Source organism: Chelonia mydas, chromosome 6 (assembly GCF_015237465.2).
Source record: "Chelonia mydas isolate rCheMyd1 chromosome 6, rCheMyd1.pri.v2, whole genome shotgun sequence".
In the NCBI taxonomy this organism is placed as follows: Eukaryota; Metazoa; Chordata; order Testudines; family Cheloniidae; genus Chelonia; species Chelonia mydas.
The window spans coordinates 131,497,482-131,513,089 of record NC_051246.2 but is presented as its reverse complement, the minus strand read 5'-3'; positions in this window follow the sequence as shown (position 1 = coordinate 131,513,089).

The window sequence follows — 15,608 nt, the reverse complement described above, 5'->3', positions numbered from 1 at the left end:
TCCACTAGTGTCAGTATAAAATGTTAAACAGAAGCAACTAAACTCAGACATTTTTAAAATCAGCAGGTCTAGAGAGCCTGCATCCAAGAGTTTTAAAAGAGCTGACTGAGAAGCTTTCTGAATCACAAGTGGCCCCTTCTATCCTTGGAGTCTTTGAATCTGCACATATAGTTCAGCTCATGACAAGCCCAGTCCTTATTTGAACACTTACCACACTATGCTGCAGACATAGTTGAAAGCATTGCAGATTACAATCATGTTACTTCAGTGTCTGGACCATTACTATAGAATCCTGCAGAAACACAGCATGCATCTGTATTAAGCACAAGTCTCCATATCCCTTCTTTCAAAATGTACATATACAAGCCCCATGTCCCTACTGAAATGCTTTTCTTGGTATTATCTTAAAATGAAAGTCTGGGCCTCCCACAAAGAGGAAGAGGCTGCTGATTTATGATTTTGTATTCCTTCTGCAGTTCTTAGGTTTTCTTATCCAGGGTTTTCAGACCCCAAAGCCATGGTAACTTAACTGGTTTTCTCCAGGCAGTGTCACTGGGGGCACAGTTCATCCATCTGATATATAATGGATACAAACCAGACTGTGCCCACACACGCTGTCGCCGTAAGTTTACAGCATTTCAAAACATTTATATTGACCTCAAGGTAAGAAGTAGTTACAAGGGATCAGCGGCCAGGTTTCAGGGGGTCCCTGCCTTCTGTCTAGCCACTGGGGAATTTAGCTGTCAGATCTTTGCCCGAAGAAAGCTTCCTCAGACTGCTCCAAAGCAAATTCTTTTGCCAAAGTTTTATAGCAAACTTCAAACAAAGCACATAACCTATAGTGACTCTGAGTGGGTCACCATAGGAAGCCCAATGGGTCACCAATTCCCCTATTTTCAGCAAAACTATTCATTATCTCTTAATAAAAGAGATGTCTAGTCATAACAAGGAAACGTGCCTGGCAATGGGGTCAGAGGCACGCCAGATCAAGGCTGGCCGTCCCAACATTCCTTCTATTCTCACAGTACATTCACTTCTTACCCCATCCTCCCATTCTGAGAGCAAAGCTGCAAACATGCCACTCGGCAGCCTTACCTCTCACGGCCTAAGATTTTCCTAGCTCTGTGATGTTTGGTTTTCAGCTGCCGGCGGCTGAACATACAAAGTTGCTGACTGCGGTACTGTCAAATTCTGGGGTAACAGTTTATCTGCAGATTTAGGCATCAGGTATAGTTTTATAATATGTTCCTAAACCTCCTGCTTAGTCTTTTTTGCTGCTGCACTTTCCTATTCGCTAGGAGTTAGCTGCAGTGCTAATGTACTCCTTGCCAGCAAACGCACAATGCTGGCCAACAGTCCAGTACTGGCTTACAAATGTTAACTCCCCGGTTTGCTGCCAATCATCCAGAGCTGGGCAAATCAGGCTGACAGTGAATCACAACCCTGAAACCTAATGTACTGAATAACTTCAGCACTGCCTCAGGCCAAAAAAATCCAGCCCACCTAAAAATCACACAGGAGCACTCGGAGCTGCTGAGATGTGAGCTAATGCAAACAGTAGGATCACAGAGGCCGGGTTGCCTTCCGCACTGAATCCTGATGGTGTGGGACTGTATGTATATTGGAAACAAAAGAGAGAGGACAAACAAAGCTCTGACAGTGGGCTGATTGTATTGGGCTGACACCACATGGAGAAAAGGGGGAGGGAGGCTGGGACATTGAGGATAACATTTTGAAGAGTGCCTATGCACCTAACTCTTCATTGACATACAACAGGGTTTAAGTGCTTATGAAAATATTGTCTTAGAGCCAAATTCTGCCCTCCTCGCCACTAGACATGGTAGAATCATAGAATCATAGAATCATAGAATATCAGGGTTGGAAGGGACCCCAGAAGGTCATCTAGTCCAACCCCCTGCTCAAAGCAGGACCAAGTCCCAGTTAAATCATCCCATACCCCATTCCCACAGCATAACAAGGGGCAGCTCATAATGTAGCAGCTGGTTCATGTGAGATGTTAGGGTGTCTGTCACAGCTGCCAGTTAGGGAACAAATCCAGTTCAGAAAATCTTCTGTATTCCGGACAGCACTTAACTACATGCTTTCTTGGCTCGGGACTTGCTTTAGCTCAAGTTTTAGAGACTTGTGCTGTCAGAGAAAGAGTTCCTGGGCTCAGTCCCTACTGGACAGTCATCCCACACTCGTGGGAAATGAGACATTAGGTTCCAAGGCTACAAGGACCAAACTCTACCCTGATGTGCAACCCCATTGAATTCCAATTTGGGTCTATTCCAAACAGAGAAGCAGTGAGTGAGATCCAGTCAGTCTGGAATTTCCTGGGGTTTTATTCTTTGTCTAGGTTCCAATTTCTAACCATATTTTAGAAAATGGTCCCAAGAGGGACCAAGGTGATAGCCATTCAGACGGTAGCTCTGCTCATCCATGTGAGAGCGCACAGGTGATAACATCTCCACGTGGCTCTCCACACTACCCCACAAGAGCACCTCCTACCACACTTCTGGGTTAGCGCACAATTCAGTCACCCTGGCCTGTCAGAGAATTCTGCTGAGCTCCAATTGTGATGGTGGTTTTCATGGTGCAGGCCCAGCACAACAGAAAACTGCTCTAGTAGCATGGACGGAGGATCTTCTGTCAACGGATAGAGGACAGACAGACATTCTCATCTTCTTAGACCTCTCTGCACCATCTGATGCTGCTGACCATGAGATACTGCTGTCTCGCCTGAGAGGTGGCAGGGGCCCAGGGTTATGTGCTAAAATGGTTGGAGTCCCTCTTGGAGGGATGCAACCAAATGAGATGGGAAGGGAAACTCCACCTCCACCATTAGTTCCCTCACTTGCCAAGTTCCACAAGGAGCAATTCTCTCACCCGTCCTGGACAGGTGGCCTGGACTCAAGTGCCAGCAATGCGCAGACAACACACGGCTCTACCAATCCTTCACCACATGCAATCACACCACTGTCACCAAGGTAGCCCAGTGTTTGGTGGAGATTAGCTCATGGACGAAGAACAGCTAGCTGAAGCTAACCCCAATATAGAGGTAGTACTTGTGGGCAAAGGACAGTGTTTTGAATAGTGTGCGAGCATGGTGCAGTCGCCTTTGGTTGAAGGAACACACCCACAATTGGTCAAATCAGTCCATAGTCTAGAACTACTATTGGATTTCTCACCCATTCTGAGCTCTCATATAGAAGGCAATATGGTGATGGGCACTGCTATCATTCCCACTTGGCTAGGAAACTCCTTCCCATGGTGGATGAAGACCTTGCCTCAGTAACACATGACTTCATTACTTCCTGCCTGGACAACAGCAATGCAGTATACCTGGGCAGGAAACAGCTTTGGGAAACTCCAACGAGCACAGACCACTGCAGCAGGTCTCGTAAGTCGCACAGGCTACCTCAAGCACATCAAACCTGTCCTCCATACTGGCTTCCCACCGAATTTTGGATCAAGTAGAGTAGAGAGGCCATGACATGAAGACCACCACTAGCAGTTCACAAGCTATAAAAAGATATTTGTAAAAGAGCAAACATGGAGAGAGAAAAGGAGAGTGGAATGAGCTATTGGACTAGACTTGTTAAAGCTAATTTGTTTTCATTTTCAGTCCAAGAGGTGAGGAGGAAGAGACTAGAGACGAGACATGTAAGCGCCATCCCCTCCTGAGGGAGTTTAAGCAATGAGTGAAGGCTTAGGGCAGGTCTGTACTGCAGTGACGGGTTGTGACTGCAGTTCCTGCTGACAGACAAGTTATCTGCAATCACACCAGGAACCCTGGGTACTCACTCAGGCAGCTAGCCTGCACTGAAGCCCGTGCAGCTTTTGCTCCATGTCTACAAGTACCAAAGCTAGCTTGGGTGGGTGGTGTGACATACCAGGGTACAATCCAGGCTAATGAATAGCTGTGTGGCCCCTGCCCTGCAACGTTGGGTGGCTTGCGATGCCTTGCTGAAGTAGCTCCTACCTGGGCAACTCACAGTCAGCCTTCTAGCATGCAGACCACACCCAGAGAGAGAGGGAGAGAGTAACTGCTGCCTGCCAGCCACACTCGGGTTACACTCTAGCTGTAACCAGCTTTGGTTATATTGCAGGATGACCCCAACGCACCCCCAGAAATGTCATCCAGTACTGCCCAGCCCTCTCCTGGACAATACACATTACATTAAATCCATTATTTCTTTAATAGAAATAATATGCACATAACTTGTCACCCCAAACAGAGTTTCCCCAGACAATTCAATGTAAACACACTAGATTAGATTGAACAATCAAAACAAACTACAAAGAGATTTTAAGTGAGTACAAGTAATGGGACATAAAAGTCAGAAATGGCTACAAGAAAAAAAGTTAAGGCTACTGGTGTCCAACTTCTTCAACTATGTTAAATGCAAAGAAAAGGTCTCTCTCCGTACGCTTTCAGCAGTGTTACTCACCAAGTTTCTTAGGTCAGGACCCCTCCCGCAGTCCAATGGCTGATTCCTTTGTCCTCTGTTCCAATGAATCAGGGGGCAGCAAGAGGTCTTTTGGGGTGTGTCTGTCCCTCCTTTTTATAGTTTCAGTTCCCCTCCTGAAACACATTTCCAGCTGGGTATCAGGAGACAAGAAGTCTATGTGGAAGAAAGTTCCCTGCTGCTTTTTCCTCACCTGTTGGACCTTTGTTTGTTTCCCTTCCTGCTTGATGACTCTGTTTATGGCTTCAATACAAATTAAGCAGAGCACACACACTTTTGTTTGACACAGACCTGTTTGCCAATCTCAGTTTGGAACATGTGTTAATAACACCGAGCAAGGAAATCTTATAACTTCACAGACATGTTGCCACACATTTGATCTGGACAATACTGAACAGCAAATTAGGAGTTTTCAAATGATACCTTGCAAAGTCTCTGTTGTAAGAAGATGTCTAAGGTAGTGTGCAGGGTGTGAATGCAGGGGTACATTATTTCACAGTATGTCTATACAAGTGGGAATCACACCCTATGTTTATATAGACCCCCCTCATATTCTGAATTGTGAGTACTACTTCCACATGCATATGAACGGGGACAATTGCAGTTCTATTTCCAAACCACATATTCACTCCCCTTGTCCAGGAAGGATGGCTCCAAAAATAGCAACTGGTATTGCTAACTGCGTGATTTTGCTTCTTGAGGGTTAAGTATCCCTCTTCCTTAGCATAAATCAGAGTCAGTCACTTGAATGGGCTTCACATCTGGCCCTAAGTCAATGAAGAAAAAAAAAGCCTACCATTCTCAGTTTGCTTCATTATCTTGCCCAGCATCAACGTCAGACTGACAGGCCCATAATTACCCAAGTCATCCCATTTACTCTTCTTAACTATTGGCACAACATCAACTTACTTCCAGTCATCTGGAACTTCCCCAGTGCTCCCAGACTGATGGAGGGTCCAATCATGCTCTTCACCCAGCTGTTGGATACAAGTTATCTGGACCTGCTGATTTAAAAATGTCCAACTTTAGTAGCTGCTGTTTAACATCCTCCTGAGACACTATTGGAATGGAAAAAGTGTTGTCGTCGTCATCCTCACTGTGTGATGGGACATCATTTCTATGCAGTTTCTTACACTATGTCCATCACTGTGGTATCTGGCCCTAAACCTCTGTACATCAGCTCTTGGTCTGTAAGTAAGGGAGTGTTTTAATTCCCTTCTCCCTGCCTCCTTGGCTATTTAAATTTTAAGCTGTTTGGTTATAGTCTCACTTACTATTTGTTTGCACCTAGCGCAGAGGGGTCCTGATCTCCGTTAGGAACTCTAGGTGCTAGGGTCATAGAAATCATATGAATTGGGGGCTGACATCTTCCATACAGCAAGAGGGCCTGGCATTTTAGTGGATCCAGGCTCCAGTTAGTCTGAATCCAGCTCCATCTGCTTTTAAAATGTAATGCTGTGTTTTGTGCTATTATTTACCTAGATTCATTAAGTACTAAAGCTACTTTGCTGTTAGCATACTAAAGATAAAAAAATCCATTACAATCTACATAACACACAGACTATGCTGAGAGATTGTGCCACACGCTCTCAAGGAAATTGCCAAACCACCTGATCAACATCCTCTACAGCAAACAGAGAAAGATTAAGAATGAGCTCTCAAAACTGGATACTCTCATAAAAAAACAACCTTCCACAAAAACTGCCTCATGGATAGACTTTGCAAAAACTAGAGAAGCCGTTTACAACACAAACTTTGCTTCTCTACAAAGGAAAAAGGACACTAAACTATCTAAACTGCTACATGCCACAAGGAGCCACAACAGTAGTTCCCTTGTTAATCTTTATTGTATATTGTTAATCTTTCCAGCTGTACTCTTAGCCCAGCAGAAGAGTCTGTCCTATCTTGGGGCCTCTCCTGCTCAAGAAACTCCTTGAAAAAGCACAGGAACAGATTTGTGCAGACACACCCCTAGAACCCCAACCAGGGGTATTCTATCTGCTACCCAAGATCCATAAACCTGGGAATCCTGGATGCCCCATCATCTCAGGCATTGGCACCCTGACAGCAGGATTGTCTGGCTATGTAGACTCCCTCCTCAGGCCCTACGCTACCAGCACTCCAGTTATCTTAGAGACAGCACTGACTTCCTGAGGAAACTACAATCCATCGGTGATCTTCCTGAAAACACCATCCTGGCCACTATGGATGTAGAAGCCCTCTACACCAACATTCCACACAAAGATGGACTACAAGCTGTCAGGAATAGGACACAAATCTGACATCAGGAATCATAACATTCAAAAACCAGTAGGAGAACACGTCAACCTCTCTGGGCACTCAGTAACAGACTTAAAGGTGGGAATTTTGCAACAGAAAAGCTTCAAAAACAGACTCCAACGAGAAACTGCTGAACTGGAATTAATTTGCAAACTAGATACCATTAACATGGGCTTGAATAGAGACTGGGAGTGGCTGGGTCATTACACAAATTGAATCTATTTCCCCATGTTAAGTATCCTCACACCTTCTTGTCAACTGTCTGAAATGGGCCATCTTGATTATCACTACAAAATTGCTTTTTTTCTCCTGCTGATAATAGTTCATCTTAATTAATTAGCCTCTTAGAGTTGGGATGGCTACTTCCACGTTTTCATGTTCTCTGTATGTATGTATATATCTTCTTACTATGCATCTGATGAAATAGGCTGTAGCCCATGAAAGCTTATGCTCAAATAAATGTGTTAGTCTCTAAGGTGCCACAAGTCCTCCTGTTCTTTTTGTGGATACAGACTAACACGGCTGCTACTCTGAAACCTATCGTATGTAATGCAGCTCTCGTTAGATGAAAGAGGCCTTTATAGCATACAGGAGAATGCAGGTGGAAATATAGTGTCCCCCACTCTGTCCTTGCCCTCCCATCCCTCCTCCAGGTATAATTTCAAGGACTTTTCAACAGACATTTGCTTCACATGCCAATGACTTCAGTGATTCCTGAATACCAGCATGGGCACCTTCCATCCAACAGAGGCTCAGGGCTGTATTCATACTGTCTTGTCATGACTGGATAGCAATTAGTCCTATCATGTACTTGTGATGTAGTTTAAAAGCAGTATGGCTATCAGCTTCCCAAGCAGCAGCATAGATTCCCTCCCAACCCCTGGATTGAGAGTGTTCAATCATAGGAAAAATGTGATCAGAAGTTTACAAGGTACCTTGATTTTACTATTCCTCCTCTGTGAATCCATTACCTGGGATGTGGCAAACATGCTCCTGCATTTCACAGACACCAGGGCATTTCACACATGTTATGGCGCCCAGGAATAATCCCTTAAACTGACATGGTTGGGCTGACGTGGCTTCTCCTGTGTGTGCTGAAAGCTTTTACCTCCTAGATACGACAGGTAGCAAGCCAGAGGTTACTTCTGTTTGGCTTGTAGGCGACACACACTGATATGCTCTCAGTTAATGTGCCTAACCTGGGTGGGAGCACATCGTGCCAGCATCAGTGCTAATCAGAGTCTGTCAAATGACTCATTTACAAGCTGGAACAAATACAGACTCTCAGATGGAGCAAGTGCATCTGTAATGCTGAGGACATGAAAAACAGGGGAATTCAAACTGAACAGGAGTGCACTGTCCCACATACTCAGCACCTGCTGGGATCCTTCACCATCATTAACACATGGGCTGTGATCACTCCTAGAGGCCCCAGCTGAAGTCAGGGCCCTATTGTGCCAGGCGCTGCACAGTCCTGGACAAAGTCACTGCCCCAAAGAGCAGGCACTATAAACAGACCAGGCAGAGAAACAAAGTGCTATTAACCCCATTTCATGGAAGAGCAACTAAGGGGCTTTGGCATTAAATGCCGTACCAAAGGTCACACAGGGAGTCTGTGGCAGAGCAATAAATAGGTCCCTGGAGTCCTAGTGCAATGCCTTACTTGCCCCACCACACTTCCTCTAAATGACTTGAAAGAGATACAGGATGGCTACTAAGCACAGGAAGAAAAGGGGGAAGGCAATGGTGATCTCATTTCCAGGGGGGCTACCCACTGAGCTTTCTAGGAGAGCTTACAGAGAGTACGTTTTTGGCTTGTCTCCATAGGGAAGAAGCCCACATTAGCCGGTGTGCACTAGCTACTCCCCACTAGTGCTCTGTGTGGACACTCCTAACACACTACAAGTGCCTTTGTGAATGCTAGCCTGGGAACTTAACCCACCTGAGGGTATTCTCCCTGTGCAGCAAGAGTGCCCACATGGGACGTGAGTGTGGCCACTAAGGTGCTATACTGAGAATGCTCAGTGAGGGCAAACTACACGGAACAGGGCAGATGATCCCCAGAACTGGTGGTTTATTCAATAATTAGATTTCTCGAAGCCAGTAACCAAACAGCTTCTGTAATGCCTCACTGGTCATCAAGAAGCAAAAATACAGTTCCCTTTAAGCAATCCAGCCTTTGGCTCCCACCCAGACAGCCACGTCTCATATAGTGAGGGTTACTAAAAACCTTATTCACCACGTGTAAGGTTCTAGCAATCCTAAGAGATCGGACACATTACCCGCCAGGTCAATGAATATTTCAGATCTCACCCAAATTCACACTTACAGCCAATCCTTATTAACTAAATCTAGGATTTATTAATAAAAAAAGAAAAGAAAGTTGCTATGGTCAGAGATCATTATACATACAGATATCAATAAAGTTCTTAAGTCAGTTTCATGGCAGAGAGGAGGCTGTGGATTTGTAAAAAAAATCCTTCTGGCATCAATTTAAAAGGATATAGTCCAATAGGCAGCCCACGTGCAGAGTTTGTTCCAATTCTTCCATGAAAACTGCAAGGTTAATCCAGAGTAGACTTGGAGACCTCAGTCTTGCGGGCTTAGACTTCTCCTGTCAAAGTTTAAGCGGAGATAGCAAGGATCAGGCCTGAAACTTCCTTTATAGCTTGCAGCCAGTCACCGTCCCAGCAGGTCTTCCTTGGATGAAGAATAGGTAATGTACATTGTTGCTTTGAACCTAGTCTGTTTCCTAGGCATACACAGTAGCTAGTCGCATTCACTAGCATAAGGCAACTAACCATTCCAAAAGTTCACAGGTAGTTTTACTATGTGGTGTTACAAGTTTCAAAGAGAAATGAAGACATTAGATGGGACTTGTGGTGTAATAAATTATGATATCCCCTTTTTGATCTCTGAATCTGAATACAGTAATGAAACAGGAACAGAAGTTTAGCATTTACAGGAGGATTAGATCACATTTTTAAATTTCTAACAAGATATAGGTAAACACAGACAAATACACTTAATATCTATTCTTGACTCTCTAACAATACAGGCCTATATGTCAAGGATTCTAGTACTTATCATGGCTTTGATAACTATCTACAAGGAATGGCCCTGTATACCATTTGAATACTCTAATAGGTTCTTGAGGGTTGCTGTCAGGTCAACCAGCCTGCTGGTTAATTAACCCCCTGTGATGCTGAGCCAGCAAGGGTTAATATGGAGTAGGTAGGGAGCTTCCAATTCGCAGAAGGAAGATTTGGCCACCGGAAGTCGCCCGCTGTGTCACTCAAGAGCCACACTCAGTTCTGGTAATTATTAAGGGTTGGGGGTGTTTTACTAACCTGTTGCAGATGTGTGTAAGTGCCTGAGACTAAGTAAAGTTTAGCTTTAAGTGAAAGCACTCTTGTCCTGTTTGTGCCCGCCATCGATCGGTCGGATGGCCGTGTCTCCCCTGATTTATTTCCTGACACCACCTCACACAGAGTAAAAGTTACCAAGAGCTTTGGGTTGAAAGAACGCGGGTAACACCTAGCAGCTAGCTTACTGCCCCCTAACGTCTGCGTTTAGACAAGCCCTTTGACTCACGCGATAAAGGCTGCGGCCACAGAAAAGGAGAAGTCACTGAAAGTACTTTGCTGCAGTTGAAGGACCCTTTTCTGGCCATTTTCACAACATACGTCCAGATGCAGTCAGACCAAGGGCTAGTCCAAGCTATCAGAATGAACTTGATGGTTATGGGAACCAGCGACCAAGTCACTAACACAGGTCTGACCGCGCTATAGGGGAAGAGGTTGTAGTGATGGTCAGAGAATACCTCTGCTAACGCCCATGCCAGACCACTGAGCGTGCCTCAGGTCCCACAAGCCTGAGCAAAATCAGACTGAGCAGAGTCTTGGTGATAGTAAAAATAGTGATATTAATAGCTGCACCTTCTCTGCAATTGACCCAACTTCCTAATCCTTCATTATATACAGCCCTTAACGAACCAGGCAAGATTTCGATTGGCTACAACACAACACATTTACGCCTTCCAAAATACCTTCCCTTCTTCCTGTCAGGTTGTCCTCAGAGCCACCCTTCTAACACCTGGACCTACTCCTACCAGTACACAGACATGGTGCACACTACAGGAAAATCCAGAGCCAAGGACCATCAAGGACAGTGGTCCTTAAACTGTGGGGCACAGGGAGGAACATCCAGGGGGGCACAGCAGGGCTCAGGCCTGCCCCAACAGCGGACATGGAGGGAGTGCCACCCTGTCCCACTCTGCCCCCAGCTCCAGCCTGGCCCCAGCTGCGGACTCATCCCGTTACAGGTAAGAGGGGCATGAGAGGAAAGGTTTGGACACCGCTAGTCTAGGCGATTCTGCTCCCTGCAACTTGGGGTTCACAGAGAGTGAGTGAAATAGCCAAGCACTGGAACAGGAAGATCTGTCTTTGTGCTGATCTAAATAGGAAATTAAGTATCAGAGTTACAAATAAAACTCACAATGCAGCAGGCAAAAACCAGTATTGACAAATATATGCTGGCAGAAAAAGTCTCCTCAGCCTAAAATGTTCACCTCAGTTGACAGGCAATGCAAACATTCTAGCCTCTGCTTCTGATGTAACTCGTGGTATTGATTATGATACATTCTAGACGTTATCAAGCATTTCAGATTTTGTCTCAGCAACTTTAACAACCAAACAAAGCAACTTTTGGATGTAACTATTGGGCTTATGGGTCAGCTACTAAAGTCTGATGGAACATATGCATCTTAACAGGTCTCATGCTACGGCTATATTTTATACTCAGTCTACCCTGCTTGTAAACCCCCCACCCCCATCATGCACAACACAGATTTGAGTAACGCATATTACACATTTTTAATCAATCTAGGAACAGGGAGACGTGATAGTCTCAGTTGTCACAAGAGGCGAGTGATTTTTTGTGCCCAAGCGAGATCGCTTAAGAGGCACTTGATTTTCAGAGACTGTTCAGCATCATTCAGGTTCCTCTAAGATGTGTCAAGCTGGGCACCCAAAGAAACACTGGTCACTTCTGGAAAATTGAGAGACTTGCCTAGTAAGTTATTAAAACAGGCACAGGACGAGGAGTCTACAACACTTTTCCAGACAAGGAGAGCCACCATGAGGCTCCCAACAAGCTGGCGGAAGCAGGTAGCAAACTCTTTATCTCTTCTCTTGCTTTGGGCAGGCGGGCAGAGAATACAGATTTTTACTGGTGGCTAGACTGACTGATTCGTGATCACCAACCCAGGCCACGTTGGTGTCACTGAGGCAGAGTTCTGTTGGAAGTGTCAATATTAGCCTCATCTTGCTTTGCTAATTGCTGATTTTGTTACAATATTGTTTGCTCACCCTCAGTAGAATCCTCATCTCTCTGAATTTGTTTTCCATATCACAAGTTTATCTCCTCTTGAATTTTTCTCCAGAATTTGCTTTAATTACATTTCCTGCAGATTTCTAATCTTAACATTTCCCTAATGATGTTTTTCATCCTTGAGATATCAAACATGAACAATCCTTCATTGTTTCTTCTAAAGCAAGTCAAATTAAATCCAGGGAACATTTCTTTCAGATGTGTCCCCATTTTCGTTTTAAAGCTTCTGCTAAAAGCCCAAGGTAGTACCTTGCAGAAGATCTATTCCCATAGGATTGTTTGGTTGTGCCTGTATTCCAGCAAAGTAACGCTGTGTCTATTCAATCTCATTCCTCTTTAAAAGTGTTTCTGACTGGTTGTAATATTACATTTTTCAATAGATTCTGACCTAAATAAATCTGTGAAAGCTGCATGGATCTCTGGTGACTGCAGCTGTCCTCCTGAGAAATAAAAGGTCTCTCCTCTCATTGCAATGGCAGATCAGACTAAAGTGCCTCATGTTTAAGGTTCACAGGCAGTGACACACACACAACAACAAGCCACTGAATTCTGTCTTAGGCCATAAAATATGATCCCCCGAATAACCTCTGCTCCATTGACCAGTCAGTTTCAAAACGGCTTCCAAAACATTGGTCTTAAAAATATATATATACACCCACTGGCAAAGCATTACAGGGCAGAGTTCTCCACCTTCACCCTGCGTAGTGCCGGACTCTGAGTAGTTCTCCTGAATTGCATTTTAAATCTACGCTCCCTGGATGAACTTGTTCTTCCTCTGGGAGAGGAAAAAAGACGAGCAGTGAAGGCACGGGTTGGAGTGCTGCACGCTAAGGTGCTCCAGTCACAAGGAGGTACCAGAGGCATTGCAGACACGGATTTCCGGCCCTGTTTTAACCTCCCATGCAGCCTGGGAAGGAACGGGTCAGAGTTTACTCCCCTCATGACTCTTTCCAACCTTGCAGCAAGAACGGGTATTGGTTTTCTCACAACCTGCTACCTGCAGGATCTAGACGCCTTAACAAAGCTCACTTTAAACAGTCCCCAAAGGGCAAACCAGAGCGAGGAACAATCCTGCCCTCCCAGACCATCACAGGCCCACAAGAAAGCAAATACAAAGGGGCTCGGCTCTTCCCTTGTGGGCTGCTACCTATGGATCCCAGCACCACCCCAGCCCAAGATCCCACCTTCTGCTTAGCTTCCACCTGCCCAGCCTCAAGGCTGTGAGCCAGGATCAGAGCATGGGCTTGAGGAGGGGGCACCGAGCAGGACACGAGGAGTGGCTTTAGTCAGCAGGTGTGAGCTCTCGGCAACCTGCAGAGCCAGCCAAGATCAGGTTGCCAGCATCCAACAGCAGTGTCTCGCAGTAGGCAGAGAAGCGTGTGGAAGTGACTTTCCCGGGCCGAGGTGCTCTCATGTAGTGCTAGCGAGGGGGCCTGGAACTGGACCGGTGGCACTCAGGGGGGGTTAGATGAATTACCAGGGAGGTGGGAACTTGAAGCAAGAGAAGAGAACAACTATTAGAAGTAAGAGCATTGATCTGAAGTGACTAGTACTGAACAAAGAGCCAAAGCCCACTCACATTACTCATGTGAGTAATCTGACTGGCTTCCCCACTACATCTTAACAGAGCGAGGTGAGTAGGATTTGGGTCCGAGTGTGAAATGATAGGGCAAAACTCTTTGTGGTTTAATTAATTCGGTATCGTTTCACAGTGCTTTTTGTGAGGCCTTTCATAAAAGGTTCCCCCAGGTAATTTTAAAATCTGTCTCATAATTAGTGTTTAGTTGTGAACTTGGTATAAAAGTGGCTCTTTTTTGTCTGCCAACAATGGTTTTCAGCTCAGCAACTAAGAAACAGTTCATGTGTGTTAAAGCAGCAGGTCTAGTGTCAGTTATAATAACTTACAGAAATCCTGTCATCAGCTCCTTTTGTGAAAATGAATTTAATGTATTACTAATCCAATATTCACCACCCCATGCTCAGAACTACATTTGTACCAGCTTCCGACAAGGGCAGCCTTCCTTTTAAGGCTGAGGATTATACCTAGATTACTGTTAACTCTGATATGCAAAGCTGTTCCTTTTTCTTTCACTGTGGCCAATACTTTAAACACAACAACCAGAAACAGAGAGAGGAGTGTTCTCTTAAAACCAAGAAGGACGGCTGGATGAAAAACTACCCAACCATTCTTAATTCTTAGCCTTTCCCACCGCCTAACCCCAGTCTATGAAACCTTTTTAATTATACCAATGGCATGAAGCCAAGAAGGAAGACACATGATCATTTCCAGTATGCTATCCCTTATTAGAAGAAAGCTGCTTAAAATAGTACTCCCTTCAGTGGGAACTGGAGCAAAGGATCGATAACTCCTAGAGGAGAATTTCATACATTTCACCTGATGAGTAAACTCTCTTCTAAAAAGATAACTGCACTGGGCTCACCAAATTCACACATGGTTTAAAGGGAGCTTCACATATGCCTGATCTGGCTTTGTGGTAGGAGCGCAGGAAATGAAAATGCGTATTTTAAAATAAATATTTAAACAAAATATTGGTCTCTATTTTTCCCTTTTGCAGGGGCAGAATCCGACCTCACTCACTCGATTTCTAACCCGATTACAATCCCTCCCAGAGTCAATAAAGCTTCATCTGTCCTTTGGCGTTCTGGGTCGCGCTGCTTGCTTTCCCTCCATTACTCTGATTTCTACTGACGGCTTCAGAGGAGAAGTGAAGGGTTTGGAGCAGGGTGCTCAGTGTCAGCAATCGCAGCCTTGCTGCTGGATGTAAACGTAAAAGGTGAGCAGCAAGGAGTTTACAAGTCAAAGTTCTTCAGCAGAAGTGACGTGTTTGCTGGAGTTCAGAATGCTGGCAAATAACTTGCTGCAGCTCTAATGAAAGCCTGTGGAGTCTGCTACGTTTTAATAAAAATCGAATGAGTGGCGAGGTCTTTATATACCAGTCAAAAGGGTCAATTCAATGCCCTGGAGGAGTGAAATCTACTCATTACCTACCCTGGGAAGGTAAATAAATGGGAAATGGCACAAAAACCCATCACCAAACTATTCATGTTCCCCAGTGCCTTTGAGTAAATAGAAATATGAATAATGGTTACAGCTCAGTACTGCTTTACCACACATTGTACTGGAGAGTTTATCTAATTCATAGTCTCATACTCCGATTCCGGAAAGCCCTAATAGTTCCAAACCCTTCCAGCAGTAATAGGATTGCCTGCCTTTCCCCTTTTCCCCAGAAAATATCATAATGCCGCTCTATAAATCCATGATACATCCACATCTTGAATACTGTGCGCAGATGTGGTCGCCCCATCTCAAAAAAAAAAAGATGTAGTGGAATTGGAAAAGGTTCAGAAAAGGGCAACAAAAATGATTAAGGGTATGGAACGGCTGCAATATGAGGAGAGATTAATAAGACTGGGATTTTTCATCTTGGAAAAGAGATGACTAAG